The 13570-nt window shown below is 52.2% G+C and overlaps 39 non-coding genes and 21 pseudogenes across 39 annotated transcripts; all 60 read left to right on the forward strand.

Annotated features, from left to right (window-relative positions):
* The first annotated feature begins 80 nt into the window (after nt 1-80).
* On the forward strand, nt 81-189 carry LOC131113606 (5S ribosomal RNA; annotated as a pseudogene).
* A 111-nt stretch (nt 190-300) lies between these two features.
* Nucleotides 301-419, forward strand: LOC131112813 (5S ribosomal RNA). Its single transcript, XR_009121428.1, has one exon. It is a non-coding gene; the product is annotated as a 5S ribosomal RNA (ribosomal RNA).
* Nucleotides 420-531: 112 nt separating this feature from the next.
* On the forward strand, nt 532-650 carry LOC131115999 (5S ribosomal RNA). The gene has a single exon (XR_009123265.1). It is a non-coding gene; the product is annotated as a 5S ribosomal RNA (ribosomal RNA).
* A 111-nt stretch (nt 651-761) lies between these two features.
* LOC131112824 (5S ribosomal RNA) lies at nt 762-880 on the forward strand. Its single transcript, XR_009121429.1, has one exon. It is a non-coding gene; the product is annotated as a 5S ribosomal RNA (ribosomal RNA).
* A 112-nt stretch (nt 881-992) lies between these two features.
* LOC131118245 (5S ribosomal RNA) lies at nt 993-1111 on the forward strand. Its single transcript, XR_009125411.1, has one exon. It is a non-coding gene; the product is annotated as a 5S ribosomal RNA (ribosomal RNA).
* A 112-nt stretch (nt 1112-1223) lies between these two features.
* LOC131112265 (5S ribosomal RNA) lies at nt 1224-1332 on the forward strand (annotated as a pseudogene).
* A 111-nt stretch (nt 1333-1443) lies between these two features.
* On the forward strand, nt 1444-1562 carry LOC131115837 (5S ribosomal RNA). Its single transcript, XR_009123106.1, has one exon. It is a non-coding gene; the product is annotated as a 5S ribosomal RNA (ribosomal RNA).
* Nucleotides 1563-1674: 112 nt separating this feature from the next.
* On the forward strand, nt 1675-1793 carry LOC131117815 (5S ribosomal RNA). The gene has a single exon (XR_009125021.1). It is a non-coding gene; the product is annotated as a 5S ribosomal RNA (ribosomal RNA).
* A 111-nt stretch (nt 1794-1904) lies between these two features.
* On the forward strand, nt 1905-2023 carry LOC131112836 (5S ribosomal RNA). The gene has a single exon (XR_009121430.1). It is a non-coding gene; the product is annotated as a 5S ribosomal RNA (ribosomal RNA).
* A 112-nt stretch (nt 2024-2135) lies between these two features.
* On the forward strand, nt 2136-2254 carry LOC131118890 (5S ribosomal RNA). Its single transcript, XR_009126031.1, has one exon. It is a non-coding gene; the product is annotated as a 5S ribosomal RNA (ribosomal RNA).
* A 112-nt stretch (nt 2255-2366) lies between these two features.
* On the forward strand, nt 2367-2475 carry LOC131112267 (5S ribosomal RNA; annotated as a pseudogene).
* Nucleotides 2476-2587: 112 nt separating this feature from the next.
* LOC131113477 (5S ribosomal RNA) lies at nt 2588-2705 on the forward strand (annotated as a pseudogene).
* A 112-nt stretch (nt 2706-2817) lies between these two features.
* On the forward strand, nt 2818-2926 carry LOC131112268 (5S ribosomal RNA; annotated as a pseudogene).
* Nucleotides 2927-3038: 112 nt separating this feature from the next.
* Nucleotides 3039-3156, forward strand: LOC131119093 (5S ribosomal RNA). Its single transcript, XR_009126221.1, has one exon. It is a non-coding gene; the product is annotated as a 5S ribosomal RNA (ribosomal RNA).
* A 111-nt stretch (nt 3157-3267) lies between these two features.
* LOC131114767 (5S ribosomal RNA) lies at nt 3268-3386 on the forward strand. The gene has a single exon (XR_009122069.1). It is a non-coding gene; the product is annotated as a 5S ribosomal RNA (ribosomal RNA).
* A 112-nt stretch (nt 3387-3498) lies between these two features.
* Nucleotides 3499-3607, forward strand: LOC131113607 (5S ribosomal RNA; annotated as a pseudogene).
* Nucleotides 3608-3718: 111 nt separating this feature from the next.
* LOC131112848 (5S ribosomal RNA) lies at nt 3719-3837 on the forward strand. Its single transcript, XR_009121431.1, has one exon. It is a non-coding gene; the product is annotated as a 5S ribosomal RNA (ribosomal RNA).
* Nucleotides 3838-3949: 112 nt separating this feature from the next.
* LOC131116708 (5S ribosomal RNA) lies at nt 3950-4068 on the forward strand. Its single transcript, XR_009123947.1, has one exon. It is a non-coding gene; the product is annotated as a 5S ribosomal RNA (ribosomal RNA).
* Nucleotides 4069-4180: 112 nt separating this feature from the next.
* LOC131112449 (5S ribosomal RNA) lies at nt 4181-4289 on the forward strand (annotated as a pseudogene).
* A 111-nt stretch (nt 4290-4400) lies between these two features.
* Nucleotides 4401-4519, forward strand: LOC131116575 (5S ribosomal RNA). The gene has a single exon (XR_009123818.1). It is a non-coding gene; the product is annotated as a 5S ribosomal RNA (ribosomal RNA).
* A 112-nt stretch (nt 4520-4631) lies between these two features.
* On the forward strand, nt 4632-4750 carry LOC131116229 (5S ribosomal RNA). The gene has a single exon (XR_009123486.1). It is a non-coding gene; the product is annotated as a 5S ribosomal RNA (ribosomal RNA).
* Nucleotides 4751-4862: 112 nt separating this feature from the next.
* LOC131113608 (5S ribosomal RNA) lies at nt 4863-4971 on the forward strand (annotated as a pseudogene).
* Nucleotides 4972-5082: 111 nt separating this feature from the next.
* Nucleotides 5083-5201, forward strand: LOC131112860 (5S ribosomal RNA). The gene has a single exon (XR_009121432.1). It is a non-coding gene; the product is annotated as a 5S ribosomal RNA (ribosomal RNA).
* A 112-nt stretch (nt 5202-5313) lies between these two features.
* On the forward strand, nt 5314-5432 carry LOC131116000 (5S ribosomal RNA). The gene has a single exon (XR_009123266.1). It is a non-coding gene; the product is annotated as a 5S ribosomal RNA (ribosomal RNA).
* A 111-nt stretch (nt 5433-5543) lies between these two features.
* On the forward strand, nt 5544-5662 carry LOC131112871 (5S ribosomal RNA). The gene has a single exon (XR_009121433.1). It is a non-coding gene; the product is annotated as a 5S ribosomal RNA (ribosomal RNA).
* A 112-nt stretch (nt 5663-5774) lies between these two features.
* Nucleotides 5775-5883, forward strand: LOC131112269 (5S ribosomal RNA; annotated as a pseudogene).
* A 112-nt stretch (nt 5884-5995) lies between these two features.
* Nucleotides 5996-6113, forward strand: LOC131113478 (5S ribosomal RNA; annotated as a pseudogene).
* A 112-nt stretch (nt 6114-6225) lies between these two features.
* LOC131112270 (5S ribosomal RNA) lies at nt 6226-6334 on the forward strand (annotated as a pseudogene).
* Nucleotides 6335-6446: 112 nt separating this feature from the next.
* On the forward strand, nt 6447-6564 carry LOC131119094 (5S ribosomal RNA). The gene has a single exon (XR_009126222.1). It is a non-coding gene; the product is annotated as a 5S ribosomal RNA (ribosomal RNA).
* Nucleotides 6565-6675: 111 nt separating this feature from the next.
* On the forward strand, nt 6676-6794 carry LOC131114768 (5S ribosomal RNA). Its single transcript, XR_009122070.1, has one exon. It is a non-coding gene; the product is annotated as a 5S ribosomal RNA (ribosomal RNA).
* Nucleotides 6795-6906: 112 nt separating this feature from the next.
* LOC131113609 (5S ribosomal RNA) lies at nt 6907-7015 on the forward strand (annotated as a pseudogene).
* Nucleotides 7016-7126: 111 nt separating this feature from the next.
* On the forward strand, nt 7127-7245 carry LOC131115465 (5S ribosomal RNA). Its single transcript, XR_009122743.1, has one exon. It is a non-coding gene; the product is annotated as a 5S ribosomal RNA (ribosomal RNA).
* A 112-nt stretch (nt 7246-7357) lies between these two features.
* On the forward strand, nt 7358-7476 carry LOC131116709 (5S ribosomal RNA). The gene has a single exon (XR_009123948.1). It is a non-coding gene; the product is annotated as a 5S ribosomal RNA (ribosomal RNA).
* Nucleotides 7477-7588: 112 nt separating this feature from the next.
* On the forward strand, nt 7589-7697 carry LOC131111869 (5S ribosomal RNA; annotated as a pseudogene).
* A 111-nt stretch (nt 7698-7808) lies between these two features.
* LOC131116576 (5S ribosomal RNA) lies at nt 7809-7927 on the forward strand. The gene has a single exon (XR_009123819.1). It is a non-coding gene; the product is annotated as a 5S ribosomal RNA (ribosomal RNA).
* A 112-nt stretch (nt 7928-8039) lies between these two features.
* Nucleotides 8040-8158, forward strand: LOC131116230 (5S ribosomal RNA). Its single transcript, XR_009123487.1, has one exon. It is a non-coding gene; the product is annotated as a 5S ribosomal RNA (ribosomal RNA).
* A 112-nt stretch (nt 8159-8270) lies between these two features.
* Nucleotides 8271-8379, forward strand: LOC131113611 (5S ribosomal RNA; annotated as a pseudogene).
* Nucleotides 8380-8490: 111 nt separating this feature from the next.
* Nucleotides 8491-8609, forward strand: LOC131112882 (5S ribosomal RNA). Its single transcript, XR_009121434.1, has one exon. It is a non-coding gene; the product is annotated as a 5S ribosomal RNA (ribosomal RNA).
* Nucleotides 8610-8721: 112 nt separating this feature from the next.
* Nucleotides 8722-8840, forward strand: LOC131116002 (5S ribosomal RNA). Its single transcript, XR_009123268.1, has one exon. It is a non-coding gene; the product is annotated as a 5S ribosomal RNA (ribosomal RNA).
* Nucleotides 8841-8951: 111 nt separating this feature from the next.
* Nucleotides 8952-9070, forward strand: LOC131112894 (5S ribosomal RNA). Its single transcript, XR_009121436.1, has one exon. It is a non-coding gene; the product is annotated as a 5S ribosomal RNA (ribosomal RNA).
* Nucleotides 9071-9182: 112 nt separating this feature from the next.
* LOC131118246 (5S ribosomal RNA) lies at nt 9183-9301 on the forward strand. The gene has a single exon (XR_009125412.1). It is a non-coding gene; the product is annotated as a 5S ribosomal RNA (ribosomal RNA).
* A 112-nt stretch (nt 9302-9413) lies between these two features.
* LOC131112271 (5S ribosomal RNA) lies at nt 9414-9522 on the forward strand (annotated as a pseudogene).
* A 111-nt stretch (nt 9523-9633) lies between these two features.
* Nucleotides 9634-9752, forward strand: LOC131115838 (5S ribosomal RNA). Its single transcript, XR_009123107.1, has one exon. It is a non-coding gene; the product is annotated as a 5S ribosomal RNA (ribosomal RNA).
* Nucleotides 9753-9864: 112 nt separating this feature from the next.
* LOC131117816 (5S ribosomal RNA) lies at nt 9865-9983 on the forward strand. The gene has a single exon (XR_009125022.1). It is a non-coding gene; the product is annotated as a 5S ribosomal RNA (ribosomal RNA).
* Nucleotides 9984-10094: 111 nt separating this feature from the next.
* Nucleotides 10095-10213, forward strand: LOC131112905 (5S ribosomal RNA). Its single transcript, XR_009121437.1, has one exon. It is a non-coding gene; the product is annotated as a 5S ribosomal RNA (ribosomal RNA).
* A 112-nt stretch (nt 10214-10325) lies between these two features.
* Nucleotides 10326-10444, forward strand: LOC131118247 (5S ribosomal RNA). Its single transcript, XR_009125413.1, has one exon. It is a non-coding gene; the product is annotated as a 5S ribosomal RNA (ribosomal RNA).
* Nucleotides 10445-10556: 112 nt separating this feature from the next.
* LOC131112272 (5S ribosomal RNA) lies at nt 10557-10665 on the forward strand (annotated as a pseudogene).
* Nucleotides 10666-10777: 112 nt separating this feature from the next.
* On the forward strand, nt 10778-10895 carry LOC131119095 (5S ribosomal RNA). Its single transcript, XR_009126223.1, has one exon. It is a non-coding gene; the product is annotated as a 5S ribosomal RNA (ribosomal RNA).
* Nucleotides 10896-11006: 111 nt separating this feature from the next.
* LOC131114769 (5S ribosomal RNA) lies at nt 11007-11125 on the forward strand. The gene has a single exon (XR_009122071.1). It is a non-coding gene; the product is annotated as a 5S ribosomal RNA (ribosomal RNA).
* A 112-nt stretch (nt 11126-11237) lies between these two features.
* On the forward strand, nt 11238-11346 carry LOC131113612 (5S ribosomal RNA; annotated as a pseudogene).
* Nucleotides 11347-11457: 111 nt separating this feature from the next.
* LOC131112918 (5S ribosomal RNA) lies at nt 11458-11576 on the forward strand. Its single transcript, XR_009121439.1, has one exon. It is a non-coding gene; the product is annotated as a 5S ribosomal RNA (ribosomal RNA).
* A 112-nt stretch (nt 11577-11688) lies between these two features.
* On the forward strand, nt 11689-11807 carry LOC131116711 (5S ribosomal RNA). Its single transcript, XR_009123950.1, has one exon. It is a non-coding gene; the product is annotated as a 5S ribosomal RNA (ribosomal RNA).
* Nucleotides 11808-11919: 112 nt separating this feature from the next.
* LOC131111870 (5S ribosomal RNA) lies at nt 11920-12028 on the forward strand (annotated as a pseudogene).
* Nucleotides 12029-12139: 111 nt separating this feature from the next.
* LOC131114770 (5S ribosomal RNA) lies at nt 12140-12258 on the forward strand. Its single transcript, XR_009122072.1, has one exon. It is a non-coding gene; the product is annotated as a 5S ribosomal RNA (ribosomal RNA).
* Nucleotides 12259-12369: 111 nt separating this feature from the next.
* Nucleotides 12370-12488, forward strand: LOC131112929 (5S ribosomal RNA). The gene has a single exon (XR_009121442.1). It is a non-coding gene; the product is annotated as a 5S ribosomal RNA (ribosomal RNA).
* Nucleotides 12489-12600: 112 nt separating this feature from the next.
* LOC131118249 (5S ribosomal RNA) lies at nt 12601-12719 on the forward strand. The gene has a single exon (XR_009125415.1). It is a non-coding gene; the product is annotated as a 5S ribosomal RNA (ribosomal RNA).
* Nucleotides 12720-12831: 112 nt separating this feature from the next.
* Nucleotides 12832-12940, forward strand: LOC131113248 (5S ribosomal RNA; annotated as a pseudogene).
* Nucleotides 12941-13052: 112 nt separating this feature from the next.
* LOC131112670 (5S ribosomal RNA) lies at nt 13053-13170 on the forward strand (annotated as a pseudogene).
* A 112-nt stretch (nt 13171-13282) lies between these two features.
* Nucleotides 13283-13401, forward strand: LOC131115594 (5S ribosomal RNA). The gene has a single exon (XR_009122871.1). It is a non-coding gene; the product is annotated as a 5S ribosomal RNA (ribosomal RNA).
* A 112-nt stretch (nt 13402-13513) lies between these two features.
* Nucleotides 13514-13570, forward strand: part of LOC131113613 (5S ribosomal RNA) — a 109-nt pseudogene continuing 52 nt past the window's right edge.

Here is a 13570-nt window from a genome sequence, read left to right on the forward strand (position 1 = left end):
GGGCGCTGTTTGACATGTTTTGCTGGAGTCTAGTTTGTCCTGCGTCGCCTTCAAATAGGATCTTTTCAGTTGCCTTGGCAGCTTTTGGCCATACTACCCTGAAAACGCCTGATCTCGGAAGCTAAGCAGGGGAGGGCCTGGTTAGTACTTGGATGGGAGACCGCCTGGGAATACCAGGTGCTGTAAGCTTTTTATGGTTTCTGCTCTAGCCTGACAGCAGAGGGCGCTGTTTGACACTTTTTGCTGGATCTAGTTTGGCCTGCGTCGCCTTCAAATAAGATCTTTTCAGTTGTCCTGGCAGCTTACGGCCATACCACCCTGAAAACGCCTGATCTCGTCCGATCTCGGAAGCTAAGCAGGGGCGGGCCTGGTTAGTACTTGGATGGGAGACCGCCTGGGAATACCAGGTGCTGTAAGCTTTTTATGGTTTCTGCTCTTGCCTGACAGCAGAGGGCGCTGTTTGACACCTTTTGCTGGAGTCTAGTTTGGCCTGCGTCGCCTTCAAATAGGATCTTTTCAGTTGATGTGCCAGCTTACGGCCATATTACCCTGAAAACGCCCGATCTCGTCCGATCTCGGAAGCTAAGCAGGGGCGGGCCTGGTTAGTACTTGGATGGGAGACCGCCTGGGAATACCAGGTGCTGTAAGCTTTTTATGGTTTCTGCTCTAGCCTGACAGCAGAGGGCGCTGTTTGACACTTTTTGCTGGATCTAGTTTGGCCTGCGTCGCCTTCAAATAAGATCTTTTCAGTTGTCCTGGCAGCTTACGGCCATACCACCCTGAAAACGCCTGATCTCGTCCGATCTCGGAAGCTAAGCAGGGGCGGGCCTGGTTAGTACTTGGATGGGAGACCGCCTGGGAATACCAGGTGCTGTAAGCTTTTTATGGTTTCTGCTCTTGCCTGACAGCAGAGGGCGCTGTTTGACACTTTTTGCTGGAGTCTAGTTTGGCCTGCGTCGCCTTCAAATAGGATCTTTTCAGTCGCCCTTGCAGCTTACGGCCATACTACCCTGAAAACGCCCGATCTCGTCCGATCTCGGAAGCTAAGCAGGGGCGGTCCTGGTTAGTACTTGGATGGGAGACCGCCTGGGATTACCAGGTGCTGTAAGCTTTTTATGGTTTCTGCTCTTGCCTGACAGCAGAGGGCGCTGTTTGACACTTTTTGCTGGAGTCTAGTTTGGCCTGCGTCTTCTTCAAATAGGATCTTTTCAGTTGTCCTGGCAGCTTACGGCCATACTACCCTGAAAACGCCCGATCTCGGAAGCTAAGCAGGGGCGGGCCTGGTTAGTACTTGGATGGGAGACCGCCTGTGAATACCAGGTGCTGTAAGCTTTTTATGGTTTCTGCTCTTGCCTGACAGCAGAGGGCGCTGTTTGACACTTTTTGCTGGATCTAGTTTGGCCTGCGTCGCCTTCAAATAAGATCTTTTCAGTTGTCCTGGCAGCTTACGGCCACACCACCCTGAAAACGCCTGATCTCGTCCGATCTCGGAAGCTAAGCAGGGGCGGGCCTGGTTAGTACTTGGATGGGAGACCGCCTGGGAATACCAGGTGCTGTAAGCTTTTTTTGGTTTCTGCTCTTGCCTGACAGCAGAGGGCGCTGTTTGACACTTTTTGCTGGAGTCTAGTTTGGCCTGCGTCGCCTTCAAATAGGATCTTTTCAGTTGATGTGGCAGCTTACGGCCATATTACCCTGAAAAGGCCCGATCTCGTCCGATCTCGGAAGCTAAGCAGGGGCGGGCCTGGTTAGTACTTGGATGGGAGACCGCCTGGGAATACCAGGTGCTGTAAGCTTTTTATGGTTTCTGCTCTAGCCTGACAGCAGAGGGCGCTGTTTGACACTTTTTGCTGGATCTAGTTTGGCCTGCGTCGCCTTCAAATAAGATCTTTTCAGTTGTCCTGGCAGCTTACGGCCATACCACCCTGAAAACGCCTGATCTCGTCCGATCTCGGAAGCTAAGCAGGGGCGGGCCTGGTTAGTACTTGGATGGGAGACCGCCTGGGAATACCAGGTGCTGTAAGCTTTTTATGGTTTCTGCTCTTGCCTGACAGCAGAGGGCGCTGTTTGACACTTTTTGCTGGAGTCTAGTTTGGCCTGCGTCGCCTTCAAATAGGATCTTTTCAGTCGCCCTTGCAGCTTACGGCCATACTACCCTGAAAACGCCCGATCTCGTCCGATCTCGGAAGCTAAGCAGGGGCGGTCCTGGTTAGTACTTGGATAGGAGACCGCCTGGGATTACCAGGTGCTGTAAGCTTTTTATGGTTTCTGCTCTTGCCTGACAGCAGAGGGCGCTGTTTGACACTTTTTGCTGGAGTCTAGTTTGGCCTGCGTCTTCTTCAAATAGGATCTTTTCAGTTGATGTGGCAGCTTACGGCCATACTACCCTGAAAACGCCCGATCTCGGAAGCTAAGCAGGGGCGGGCCTGGTTAGTACTTGGATGGGAGACCGCCTGTGAATACCAGGTGCTGTAAGCTTTTTATGGTTTCTGCTCTTGCCTGACAGCAGAGGGCGCTGTTTGACACTTTTTGCTGTAGTCTAGTTTGGCCTGCGTCACTTTCAAATAGGATCTTTTCAGTTGACCTGGCAGCTTAGGCCATACTACCCTGAAAACGCCCGATCTCGTACGATCTCGGAAGCTAAGCAGGGGCGGTCCTGGTTAGTACTTGGATGGGAGACCGCCTGGGATTACCAGGTGCTGTAAGCTTTTTATGGTTTCTGCTCTTGCCTGACAGCAGAGGGCGCTGTTTGACACTTTTTGCTGGAGTCTAGTTTGGCCTGCGTCTTCTTCAAATAGGATCTTTTCAGTTGACCTGGCAGCTTACGGCCATACTACCCTGAAAACGCCCGATCTCGGAAGCTAAGCAGGGGCGGGCCTGGTTAGTACTTGGATGGGAGACCGCCTGTGAATACCAGGTGCTGTAAGCTTTTTATGGTTTCTGCTCTTGCCTGACAGCAGAGGGCGCTGTTTGACACTTTTTGCTGTAGTCTAGTTTGGCCTGCGTCACTTTCAAATAGGATCTTTTCAGTTGACCTGGCAGCTTAGGCCATACTACCCTGAAAACGCCCGATCTCGTACGATCTCGGAAGCTAAGCAGGGCCGGGCCTGGTTAGTACTTGGATGGGAGACCGCCTGTGAATACCAGGTGCTGTAAGCTTTTTATGGTTTCTGCTCTTGCCTGACAGCAGAGGGCGCTGTTTGACACTTTTGCTGTAGTCTAGTTTGGCCTGCGTCACCTTCAAATAGGATCTTTTCAGTTGACCTGGCAGCTTACGGCCATACTACCCTGAAAACGCCCGATCTCGTCCGATCTCGGAAGCTAAGCAGGGGCGGGCCTGGTTAGTACTTGGATGGGAGACCGCCTGGGAATACCAGGTGCTGTAAGCTTTTTATGGTTTCTGCTCTAGCCTGACAGCAGAGGGCGCTGTTTGACATGTTTTGCTGGAGTCTAGTTTGTCCTGCGTCGCCTTCAAATAGGATCTTTTCAGTTGCCTTGGCAGCTTTTGGCCATACTACCCTGAAAACGCCTGATCTCGGAAGCTAAGCAGGGGAGGGCCTGGTTAGTACTTGGATGGGAGACCGCCTGGGAATACCAGGTGCTGTAAGCTTTTTATGGTTTTTGCTCTAGCCTGACAGCAGAGGGCGCTGTTTGACACTTTTTGCTGGATCTAGTTTGGCCTGCGTCGCCTTCAAATAAGATCTTTTCAGTTGTCCTGGCAGCTTACGGCCATACCACCCTGAAAACGCCTGATCTCGTCCGATCTCGGAAGCTAAGCAGGGGCGGGCCTGGTTAGTACTTGGATGGGAGACCGCCTGGGAATACCAGGTGCTGTAAGCTTTTTATGGTTTCTGCTCTTGCCTGACAGCAGAGGGCGCTGTTTGACACCTTTTGCTGGAGTCTAGTTTGGCCTGCGTCGCCTTCAAATAGGATCTTTTCAGTTGATGTGGCAGCTTACGGCCATACTACCCTGAAAACGCCCGATCTCGTCCGATCTCGGAAGCTAAGCAGGGGCGAGCCTGGTTAGTACTTGGATGGGAGACCGCCTGGGAATACCAGGTGCTGTAAGCTTTTCATGGTTTCTGCTCTTGCCTGACAGCAGAGGGCGCTGTTTGACATGTTTTGCTGGAGTCTAGTTTGGCCTGCGTCACCTTCAAATAGGATCTTTTCAGTTGATGTGCCAGCTTACGGCCATATTACCCTGAAAACGCCCGATCTCGGAAGCTAAGCAGGGGCGGGCCTGGTTAGTACTTGGATGGGAGACCGCCTGGGAATACCAGGTGCTGTAAGCTTTTTATGGTTTCTGCTCTAGCCTGACAGCAGAGGGCGCTGTTTGACACTTTTTGCTGGATCTAGTTTGGCCTGCGTCGCCTTCAAATAAGATCTTTTCAGTTGTCCTGGCAGCTTACGGCCATACTACCCTGAAAACGCCCGATCTCGTCCGATCTCGGAAGCTAAGCAGGGGTGGGCCTGGTTAGTACTTGGATGGGAGACCGCCTGGCAATACCAGGTGCTGTAAGCCTTTTATGGTTTCTGCTCTTGCCTGACAGCAGAGGGCGCTGTTTGACACTTTTTGCTGGAGTCTAGTTTGGCCTGCGTCGCCTTCAAATAGGATCTTTTCATTTGCCCTGGCAGCTTACGACCATACTACCCTGAAAACGCCCGATCTCGTCCGATCTCGGAAGCTAAGCAGGGGCGGGCCTGGTTAGTACTTGGATGGGAGACCGCCTGGGAATACCAGGTGCTGTAAGCTTTTTATGGTTTCTGCTCTAGCCTGACAGCAGAGGGCGCTGTTTGACATGTTTTGCTGGAGTCTAGTTTGTCCTGCGTCGCCTTCAAATAGGATCTTTTCAGTTGCCTTGGCAGCTTTTGGCCATACTACCCTGAAAACGCCTGATCTCGGAAGCTAAGCAGGGGAGGGCCTGGTTAGTACTTGGATGGGAGACCGCCTGGGAATACCAGGTGCTGTAAGCTTTTTATGGTTTCTGCTCTAGCCTGACAGCAGAGGGCGCTGTTTGACACTTTTTGCTGGATCTAGTTTGGCCTGCGTCGCCTTCAAATAAGATCTTTTCAGTTGTCCTGGCAGCTTACGGCCATACCACCCTGAAAACGCCTGATCTCGTCCGATCTCGGAAGCTAAGCAGGGGCGGGCCTGGTTAGTACTTGGATGGGAGACCGCCTGGGAATACCAGGTGCTGTAAGCTTTTTATGGTTTCTGCTCTTGCCTGACAGCAGAGGGCGCTGTTTGACACCTTTTGCTGGAGTCTAGTTTGGCCTGCGTCGCCTTCAAATAGGATCTTTTCAGTTGATGTGCCAGCTTACGGCCATATTACCCTGAAAACGCCCGATCTCGTCCGATCTCGGAAGCTAAGCAGGGGCGGGCCTGGTTAGTACTTGGATGGGAGACCGCCTGGGAATACCAGGTGCTGTAAGCTTTTTATGGTTTCTGCTCTAGCCTGACAGCAGAGGGCGCTGTTTGACACTTTTTGCTGGATCTAGTTTGGCCTGCGTCGCCTTCAAATAAGATCTTTTCAGTTGTCCTGGCAGCTTACGGCCATACCACCCTGAAAACGCCTGATCTCGTCCGATCTCGGAAGCTAAGCAGGGGCGGGCCTGGTTAGTACTTGGATGGGAGACCGCCTGGGAATACCAGGTGCTGTAAGCTTTTTATGGTTTCTGCTCTTGCCTGACAGCAGAGGGCGCTGTTTGACACTTTTTGCTGGAGTCTAGTTTGGCCTGCGTCTTCTTCAAATAGGATCTTTTCAGTTGATGTGGCAGCTTACGGCCATACTACCCTGAAAACGCCCGATCTCGGAAGCTAAGCAGGGGCGGGCCTGGTTAGTACTTGGATGGGAGACCGCCTGTGAATACCAGGTGCTGTAAGCTTTTTATGGTTTCTGCTCTTGCCTGACAGCAGAGGGCGCTGTTTGACACTTTTTGCTGTAGTCTAGTTTGGCCTGCGTCACTTTCAAATAGGATCTTTTCAGTTGACCTGGCAGCTTAGGCCATACTACCCTGAAAACGCCCGATCTCGTACGATCTCGGAAGCTAAGCAGGGGCGGTCCTGGTTAGTACTTGGATGGGAGACCGCCTGGGATTACCAGGTGCTGTAAGCTTTTTATGGTTTCTGCTCTTGCCTGACAGCAGAGGGCGCTGTTTGACACTTTTTGCTGGAGTCTAGTTTGGCCTGCGTCTTCTTCAAATAGGATCTTTTCAGTTGACCTGGCAGCTTACGGCCATACTACCCTGAAAACGCCCGATCTCGGAAGCTAAGCAGGGGCGGGCCTGGTTAGTACTTGGATGGGAGACCGCCTGTGAATACCAGGTGCTGTAAGCTTTTTATGGTTTCTGCTCTTGCCTGACAGCAGAGGGCGCTGTTTGACACTTTTTGCTGTAGTCTAGTTTGGCCTGCGTCACTTTCAAATAGGATCTTTTCAGTTGACCTGGCAGCTTAGGCCATACTACCCTGAAAACGCCCGATCTCGTACGATCTCGGAAGCTAAGCAGGGCCGGGCCTGGTTAGTACTTGGATGGGAGACCGCCTGTGAATACCAGGTGCTGTAAGCTTTTTATGGTTTCTGCTCTTGCCTGACAGCAGAGGGCGCTGTTTGACACTTTTGCTGTAGTCTAGTTTGGCCTGCGTCACCTTCAAATAGGATCTTTTCAGTTGACCTGGCAGCTTACGGCCATACTACCCTGAAAACGCCCGATCTCGTCCGATCTCGGAAGCTAAGCAGGGGCGGGCCTGGTTAGTACTTGGATGGGAGACCGCCTGGGAATACCAGGTGCTGTAAGCTTTTTATGGTTTCTGCTCTAGCCTGACAGCAGAGGGCGCTGTTTGACATGTTTTGCTGGAGTCTAGTTTGTCCTGCGTCGCCTTCAAATAGGATCTTTTCAGTTGCCTTGGCAGCTTTTGGCCATACTACCCTGAAAACGCCTGATCTCGGAAGCTAAGCAGGGGAGGGCCTGGTTAGTACTTGGATGGGAGACCGCCTGGGAATACCAGGTGCTGTAAGCTTTTTATGGTTTTTGCTCTAGCCTGACAGCAGAGGGCGCTGTTTGACACTTTTTGCTGGATCTAGTTTGGCCTGCGTCGCCTTCAAATAAGATCTTTTCAGTTGTCCTGGCAGCTTACGGCCATACCACCTTGAAAACGCCTGATCTCGTCCGATCTCGGAAGCTAAGCAGGGGCGGGCCTGGTTAGTACTTGGATGGGAGACCGCCTGGGAATACCAGGTGCTGTAAGCTTTTTATGGTTTCTGCTCTTGCCTGACAGCAGAGGGCGCTGTTTGACACCTTTTGCTGGAGTCTAGTTTGGCCTGCGTCGCCTTCAAATAGGATCTTTTCAGTTGATGTGGCAGCTTACGGCCATACTACCCTGAAAACGCCCGATCTCGTCCGATCTCGGAAGCTAAGCAGGGGCGAGCCTGGTTAGTACTTGGATGGGAGACCGCCTGGGAATACCAGGTGCTGTAAGCTTTTCATGGTTTCTGCTCTTGCCTGACAGCAGAGGGCGCTGTTTGACATGTTTTGCTGGAGTCTAGTTTGGCCTGCGTCACCTTCAAATAGGATCTTTTCAGTTGACCTGGCAGCTTACGGCCATACTACCCTGAAAACGCCCGATCTCGGAAGCTAAGCAGGGGCGGGCCTGGTTAGTACTTGGATGGGAGACCGCCTGGGAATACCAGGTGCTGTAAGCTTTTTATGGTTTCTGCTCTAGCCTGACAGCAGAGGGCGCTGTTTGACACTTTTTGCTGGATCTAGTTTGGCCTGCGTCGCCTTCAAATAAGATCTTTTCAGTTGTCCTGGCAGCTTACGGCCATACTACCCTGAAAACGCCCGATCTCGTCCGATCTCGGAAGCTAAGCAGGGGTGGGCCTGGTTAGTACTTGGATGGGAGACCGCCTGGCAATACCAGGTGCTGTAAGCCTTTTATGGTTTCTGCTCTTGCCTGACAGCAGAGGGCGCTGTTTGACACTTTTTGCTGGAGTCTAGTTTGGCCTGCGTCGCCTTCAAATAGGATCTTTTCATTTGCCCTGGCAGCTTACGACCATACTACCCTGAAAACGCCCGATCTCGTCCGATCTCGGAAGCTAAGCAGGGGCGGGCCTGGTTAGTACTTGGATGGGAGACCGCCTGGGAATACCAGGTGCTGTAAGCTTTTTATGGTTTCTGCTCTAGCCTGACAGCAGAGGGCGCTGTTTGACATGTTTTGCTGGAGTCTAGTTTGTCCTGCGTCGCCTTCAAATAGGATCTTTTCAGTTGCCTTGGCAGCTTTTGGCCATACTACCCTGAAAACGCCTGATCTCGGAAGCTAAGCAGGGGAGGGCCTGGTTAGTACTTGGATGGGAGACCGCCTGGGAATACCAGGTGCTGTAAGCTTTTTATGGTTTCTGCTCTAGCCTGACAGCAGAGGGCGCTGTTTGACACTTTTTGCTGGATCTAGTTTGGCCTGCGTCGCCTTCAAATAAGATCTTTTCAGTTGTCCTGGCAGCTTACGGCCATACCACCCTGAAAACGCCTGATCTCGTCCGATCTCGGAAGCTAAGCAGGGGCGGGCCTGGTTAGTACTTGGATGGGAGACCGCCTGGGAATACCAGGTGCTGTAAGCTTTTTATGGTTTCTGCTCTTGCCTGACAGCAGAGGGCGCTGTTTGACACCTTTTGCTGGAGTCTAGTTTGGCCTGCGTCGCCTTCAAATAGGATCTTTTCAGTTGATGTGCCAGCTTACGGCCATATTACCCTGAAAACGCCCGATCTCGTCCGATCTCGGAAGCTAAGCAGGGGCGGGCCTGGTTAGTACTTGGATGGGAGACCGCCTGGGAATACCAGGTGCTGTAAGCTTTTTATGGTTTCTGCTCTAGCCTGACAGCAGAGGGCGCTGTTTGACACTTTTTGCTGGATCTAGTTTGGCCTGCGTCGCCTTCAAATAAGATCTTTTCAGTTGTCCTGGCAGCTTACGGCCATACCACCCTGAAAACGCCTGATCTCGTCCGATCTCGGAAGCTAAGCAGGGGCGGGCCTGGTTAGTACTTGGATGGGAGACCGCCTGGGAATACCAGGTGCTGTAAGCTTTTTATGGTTTCTGCTCTTGCCTGACAGCAGAGGGCGCTGTTTGACACTTTTTGCTGGAGTCTAGTTTGGCCTGCGTCGCCTTCAAATAGGATCTTTTCAGTCGCCCTTGCAGCTTACGGCCATACTACCCTGAAAACGCCCGATCTCGTCCGATCTCGGAAGCTAAGCAGGGGCGGTCCTGGTTAGTACTTGGATGGGAGACCGCCTGGGATTACCAGGTGCTGTAAGCTTTTTATGGTTTCTGCTCTTGCCTGACAGCAGAGGGCGCTGTTTGACACTTTTTGCTGGAGTCTAGTTTGGCCTGCGTCTTCTTCAAATAGGATCTTTTCAGTTGTCCTGGCAGCTTACGGCCATACTACCCTGAAAACGCCCGATCTCGGAAGCTAAGCAGGGGCGGGCCTGGTTAGTACTTGGATGGGAGACCGCCTGTGAATACCAGGTGCTGTAAGCTTTTTATGGTTTCTGCTCTTGCCTGACAGCAGAGGGCGCTGTTTGACACTTTTTGCTGGATCTAGTTTGGCCTGCGTCGCCTTCAAATAAGATCTTTTCAGTTGTCCTGGCAGCTTACGGCCACACCACCCTGAAAACGCCTGATCTCGTCCGATCTCGGAAGCTAAGCAGGGGCGGGCCTGGTTAGTACTTGGATGGGAGACCGCCTGGGAATACCAGGTGCTGTAAGCTTTTTTTGGTTTCTGCTCTTGCCTGACAGCAGAGGGCGCTGTTTGACACTTTTTGCTGGAGTCTAGTTTGGCCTGCGTCGCCTTCAAATAGGATCTTTTCAGTTGATGTGGCAGCTTACGGCCATATTACCCTGAAAAGGCCCGATCTCGTCCGATCTCGGAAGCTAAGCAGGGGCGGGCCTGGTTAGTACTTGGATGGGAGACCGCCTGGGAATACCAGGTGCTGTAAGCTTTTTATGGTTTCTGCTCTAGCCTGACAGCAGAGGGCGCTGTTTGACACTTTTTGCTGGATCTAGTTTGGCCTGCGTCGCCTTCAAATAAGATCTTTTCAGTTGTCCTGGCAGCTTACGGCCATACCACCCTGAAAACGCCTGATCTCGTCCGATCTCGGAAGCTAAGCAGGGGCGGGCCTGGTTAGTACTTGGATGGGAGACCGCCTGGGAATACCAGGTGCTGTAAGCTTTTTATGGTTTCTGCTCTTGCCTGACAGCAGAGGGCGCTGTTTGACACTTTTTGCTGGAGTCTAGTTTGGCCTGCGTCGCCTTCAAATAGGATCTTTTCAGTCGCCCTTGCAGCTTACGGCCATACTACCCTGAAAACGCCCGATCTCGTCCGATCTCGGAAGCTAAGCAGGGGCGGTCCTGGTTAGTACTTGGATGGGAGACCGCCTGGGATTACCAGGTGCTGTAAGCTTTTTATGGTTTCTGCTCTTGCCTGACAGCAGAGGGCGCTGTTTGACACTTTTTGCTGGAGTCTAGTTTGGCCTGCGTCTTCTTCAAATAGGATCTTTTCAGTTGATGTGGCAGCTTACGGCCATACTACCCTGAAAACGCCCGATCTCGGAAGCTAAGCAGGGGCGGGCCTGGTTAGTACTTGGATGGGAGACCGCCTGTGAATACCAGGTGCTGTAAGCTTTTTATGGTTTCTGCTCTTGCCTGACAGCAGAGGGCGCTGTTTGACACTTTTTGCTGTAGTCTAGTTTGGCCTGCGTCACTTTCAAATAGGATCTTTTCAGTTGACCTGGCAGCTTAGGCCATACTACCCTGAAAACGCCCGATCTCGTACGATCTCGGAAGCTAAGCAGGGCCGGGCCTGGTTAGTACTTGGATGGGAGACCGCCTGTGAATACCAGGTGCTGTAAGCTTTTTATGGTTTCTGCTCTTGCCTGACAGCAGAGGGCGCTGTTTGACACTTTTGCTGTAGTCTAGTTTGGCCTGCGTCACCTTCAAATAGGATCTTTTCAGTTGACCTGGCAGCTTACGGCCATACTACCCTGAAAACGCCCGATCTCGTCCGATCTCGGAAGCTAAGCAGGGGCGGGCCTGGTTAGTACTTGGATGGGAGACCGCCTGGGAATACCAGGTGCTGTAAGCTTTTTATGGTTTCTGCTCTAGCCTGACAGCAGAGGGCGCTGTTTGACATGTTTTGCTGGAGTCTAGTTTGTCCTGCGTCGCCTTCAAATAGGATCTTTTCAGTTGCCTTGGCAGCTTTTGGCCATACTACCCTGAAAACGCCTGATCTCGGAAGCTAAGCAGGGGAGGGCCTGGTTAGTACTTGGATGGGAGACCGCCTGGGAATACCAGGTGCTGTAAGCTTTTTATGGTTTTTGCTCTAGCCTGACAGCAGAGGGCGCTGTTTGACACTTTTTGCTGGATCTAGTTTGGCCTGCGTCGCCTTCAAATAAGATCTTTTCAGTTGTCCTGGCAGCTTACGGCCATACCACCCTGAAAACGCCTGATCTCGTCCGATCTCGGAAGCTAAGCAGGGGCGGGCCTGGTTAGTACTTGGATGGGAGACCGCCTGGGAATACCAGGTGCTGTAAGCTTTTTATGGTTTCTGCTCTTGCCTGACAGCAGAGGGCGCTGTTTGACACCTTTTGCTGGAGTCTAGTTTGGCCTGCGTCGCCTTCAAATAGGATCTTTTCAGTTGATGTGGCAGCTTACGGCCATACTACCCTGAAAACGCCCGATCTCGTCCGATCTCGGAAGCTAAGCAGGGGCGAGCCTGGTTAGTACTTGGATGGGAGACCGCCTGGGAATACCAGGTGCTGTAAGCTTTTCATGGTTTCTGCTCTTGCCTGACAGCAGAGGGCGCTGTTTGACATGTTTTGCTGGAGTCTAGTTTGGCCTGCGTCACCTTCAAATAGGATCTTTTCAGTTGACCTGGCAGCTTACGGCCATACTACCCTGAAAACGCCCGATCTCGGAAGCTAAGCAGGGGCGGGCCTGGTTAGTACTTGGATGGGAGACCGCCTGGGAATACCAGGTGCTGTAAGCTTTTTATGGTTTCTGCTCTAGCCTGACAGCAGAGGGCGCTGTTTGACACTTTTTGCTGGATCTAGTTTGGCCTGCGTCGCCTTCAAATAAGATCTTTTCAGTTGTCCTGGCAGCTTACGGCCATACTACCCTGAAAACGCCCGATCTCGTCCGATCTCGGAAGCTAAGCAGGGGCGGGCCTGGTTAGTACTTGGATGGGAGACCGCCTGGGAATACCAGGTGCTGTAAGCTTTTTATGGTTTCTGCTCTAGCCTGACAGCAGAGGGCGCTGTTTGACACTTTTTGCTGGATCTAGTTTGGCCTGCGTCGCCTTCAAATAAGATCTTTTCAGTTGTCCTGGCAGCTTACGGCCATACCACCCTGAAAACGCCTGATCTCGTCCGATCTCGGAAGCTAAGCAGGGGCGGGCCTGGTTAGTACTTGGATGGGAGACCGCCTGGGAATACCAGGTGCTGTAAGCTTTTTATGGTTTCTGCTCTTGCCTGACAGCAGAGGGCGCTGTTTGACACTTTTTGCTGGAGTCTAGTTTGGCCTGCGTCGCCTTCAAATAGGATCTTTTCAGTCGCCCTTGCAGCTTACGGCCATACTACCCTGAAAACGCCCGATCTCGTCCGATCTCGGAAGCTAAGCAGGGGCGGTCCTGGTTAGTACTTGGATGGGAGACCGCCTGGGATTACCAGGTGCTGTAAGCTTTTTATGGTTTCTGCTCTTGCCTGACAGCAGAGGGCGCTGTTTGACACTTTTTGCTGGAGTCTAGTTTGGCCTGCGTCTTCTTCAAATAGGATCTTTTCAGTTGTCCTGGCAGCTTACGGCCATACTACCCTGAAAACGTCCGATCTCGGAAGCTAAGCAGGGGCGGGCCTGGTTAGTACTTGGATGGGAGACCGCCTGTGAATACCAGGTGCTGTAAGCTTTTTATGGTTTCTGCTCTTGCCTGACAGCAGAGGGCGCTGTTTGACACTTTTTGCTGTAGTCTAGTTTGGCCTGCGTCACTTTCAAATAGGATCTTTTCAGTTGACCTGGCAGCTTAGGCCATACTACCCTGAAAACGCCCGATCTCGTACGATCTCGGAAGCTAAGCAGGGCCGGGACTGGTTAGTACTTGGATGGGAGACCGCCTGTGAATACCAGGTGCTGTAAGCTTTTTATGGTTTCTCCTCTTGCCTGACAGCAGAGGGCGCTGTTTGACACTTTTTGCTGTAGTCTAGTTTGGCCTGCGTCACCTTCAAATAGGATCTTTTCAGTTGACCTGGCAGCTTACGGCCATACTACCCTGAAAACGCCCGATCTCGTCCGATCTCGGAAGCTAAGCAGGGGCGGGCCTGGTTAGTACTTGGCTGGGAGACCGCCTGGGAATACCAGGTGCTGTAAGCTTTTTATGGTTTCTGCTCTTGCCTGACAGCAGAGGGCGCTGTTTGACATGTTTTGCTGGAGTCTAGTTTGTCCTGCGTCGCCTTCAAATAGGATCTTTTCAGTTGCCTTGGCAGCTTTTGGCCATACTACCCTGAAAACGCCTGATCTCGGAAGCTAAGCAGGGGAGGGC

The sequence above is a fragment of the Doryrhamphus excisus genome, unplaced genomic scaffold, assembly GCF_030265055.1.
Source record: "Doryrhamphus excisus isolate RoL2022-K1 unplaced genomic scaffold, RoL_Dexc_1.0 HiC_scaffold_25, whole genome shotgun sequence".
Taxonomy (NCBI): domain Eukaryota; kingdom Metazoa; phylum Chordata; class Actinopteri; order Syngnathiformes; family Syngnathidae; genus Doryrhamphus; species Doryrhamphus excisus.